Below are 2,518 nucleotides of genomic sequence, written 5' to 3'. Positions count from 1 at the left end.
ATAATAAGACTGACTATCAATAATTCTCACACACAGATAGAGACAAACACGTTTACATTTTTCACTGCACAGAAAGATTCTTGCATCCATTAATTGCCGCACGCGGAGTTAAGATAAGAATCCTAGCTGACCGAAAAAGGATATCGATGCATATCTACATTGACAATTTTCCTTCCGTGTTTTTGTCTGAAAAAATTCTTTTTTGTAAAATAGCGCTACTTAGCAAAAAAGTGCCGCTTTTGCTAAAAAGTGTCCTAATAGTGTCAGGTGTCCCAAAAAGTGTCATTTGAAAAAAGTGTCAAAAGTGACACTAGTGTCACCGGTGGCAACCCTGGCTAGCTTTACAACTAGAAAGTTTTGACGAGTTTATTTCGTTACATGCATGAACCGTTCTTAATACACAGGAATTTGCTGACGTCACGAGATTAGGCTGTTAGATCTCAGGGATTTCGGCATATTGCGTAATTTATCAAATAACTTTAGAGCATTAGACACGTAAGGAATTTGTGAGAATTTATACTTGTTAGAAAGCATAGGAGAGTACTTAATAGAAAAGGATCAGGATATGGAAAATATTATATTTGAAGAATTTATGCTGTAAATGCGAAATGAAAAATTCATGCAAAGAGCCTTCAAAACTTATAATGGTGACAACAAATTTAGAAGCCATAGAGAAGAAAAACGAGACAAACTGATGTTCACATTCAGAATGAAAAGTGAACTTTTCGCAGAGATAGTGTATTCTTTGGTAAATGGTGCAGGTTTTGTGACAAAGAATACTACTGAGGTTGCTACTACCCAAGAAACGCTGAATCAGCAAGAACACAGTAAAACAGAGGCAGATTCATTGGTAGAATTTAGCAGATTTAGAATATCAGCAGATTTAGCGGGATAATTATTGACTGATGGCCGAATTGCCAAACCAATGACGAAAAAACTAAGCATATATGAAAGATTGGACAAAGACTTGAAAGACTTAGAGAAAAACATGTCCAAATTGCCAAGCAAATCACAAAAAAATTGAGTATTTATGAAACACTTGGAGATCATGTATGTATTCCAGAAAAGCATGGCCAAATTGCCAAACCAAATTAGTATTTATGAAAGGCTTGGAACTCATGTCAATGTTGGAGAAAAGCATGGCAAAGAGTTTTACAATATGGCACCAAAATTGGCTGATGAAAAAAAATTAATCACAACGATTTTAAAGGAAATTATCAACCAAACAGAGCAAAATATGCCAGATGGACTGGTGGCCCAGGTTCTCAACCTCAGATAAAGTTCAATAAACGCTGTAAGTATGGTAATGAATGTTACAGCAATAAAAGTGCAATTATTCATTAGACCAGGTTATAATTTTTTCGAGCTGACAGATACTAAATTATTTGTTTAATATTTTTATTTTTAATTTGAAAGTTTTGAGTTTTTATGAATATCAAAATTAATTATTGCTTAAGCTAGTTTTTAGATTCTTGATAGGTTTGTTTTGATACTATGTTTGTCATTCTTGAAGATGTTCTCTTTGCCTTAATTTTGGATATTTGGAGAAAAAGAACATCTTCCCCAATTCTTTTTTGGCACAGAAAAAGATAATTTTAGGAAAACCAGGCGACAATAAATGAAGATAGCCTCTTCATGACTCCTCTATCGGTTGATCAGATAATACTCACTTCAAAGTAAGTGAGGGGGACCTGGGAGCTAGCTAAAACTACCTAAATATAGAAATAAGTCTTGAAATAAAATTCTTTCACTATTAGCTAACTCAAACATGGGCACCCACATTCAGGATCGGGGAAGAGGCCAGTTCTCCATCCTATTCCCTTTTAAAACAAAAATAAATGAATGTTGTCGTTATCTGACAATGAGGTAGCCCCTCTAAATTTTTTTAAGCCGTCTGAGGTAAAACATTCTTTTTACAATTCATGTCGAAAATCCTCCTCTGGAGAAACATATTTCAGCAAATCTCTCACTCAAATTTGAAAGTTGTTCTCTTAGAAAATCCCCCCATCCCACGGAAAAATCTTCCAGATAATTCTAGTCCCGATGAAAATTTCCCTCGGAACATATCCATATGTTAAATTTAGTCAGCAAAGACAAAGTGACAAAAAAATTTCGTGTAGGAATTCTGGTAATTTCCCCCAGTATAAAATTTTCCCTGGAAAGCTCACCCCCGTAAAATTATCACCATGAAAAATCTCCCAGGCAGAAAATTCACTCCCCCCCCCGACCCACAAAAGTGTCTATATACTTCCCAATAACAAATACTATACGTAAACAATGAGTAAATTTTGTAACTTACAGCTCTTCCCCAGAGACTGTGGGGGTTCATTTTATCCACAAAGGAATAGTTATTGGACCTTTTAACTATGCTAAACACGCTCCCATAATTTTTTTTTCTGGCAAAAAATACAAAATTCCACATTTTTATGTATAGGAGCTAAAAATCTCTAAAGTAGGGTTCTCTGATATGCTGAATCTGATGATGTAATTTTTATTAAGACCCTTTGACGTTTTAGAG

The 2,518-nt window shown here is 34.8% G+C and overlaps 1 pseudogene; it reads left to right on the top strand.

Moving 5' to 3' along the window:
* Nucleotides 1–565: 565 nt before the first annotated feature.
* LOC148948681 (uncharacterized) lies at nucleotides 566–1,344 on the top strand (annotated as a pseudogene).
* Nucleotides 1,345–2,518: the final 1,174 nt, after the last annotated feature.

Source organism: Artemia sp. Qi Xiang Cuo, chromosome 9 (genome assembly GCF_049724085.1).
Source record: "Artemia sp. Qi Xiang Cuo chromosome 9, ASM4972408v1, whole genome shotgun sequence".
NCBI lineage: Eukaryota > Metazoa > Arthropoda > Branchiopoda > Anostraca > Artemiidae > Artemia > Artemia sp. Qi Xiang Cuo.
Note: the sequence above shows the minus strand (reverse complement) of the source record. Positions and strands in the feature narration are given on the sequence as shown.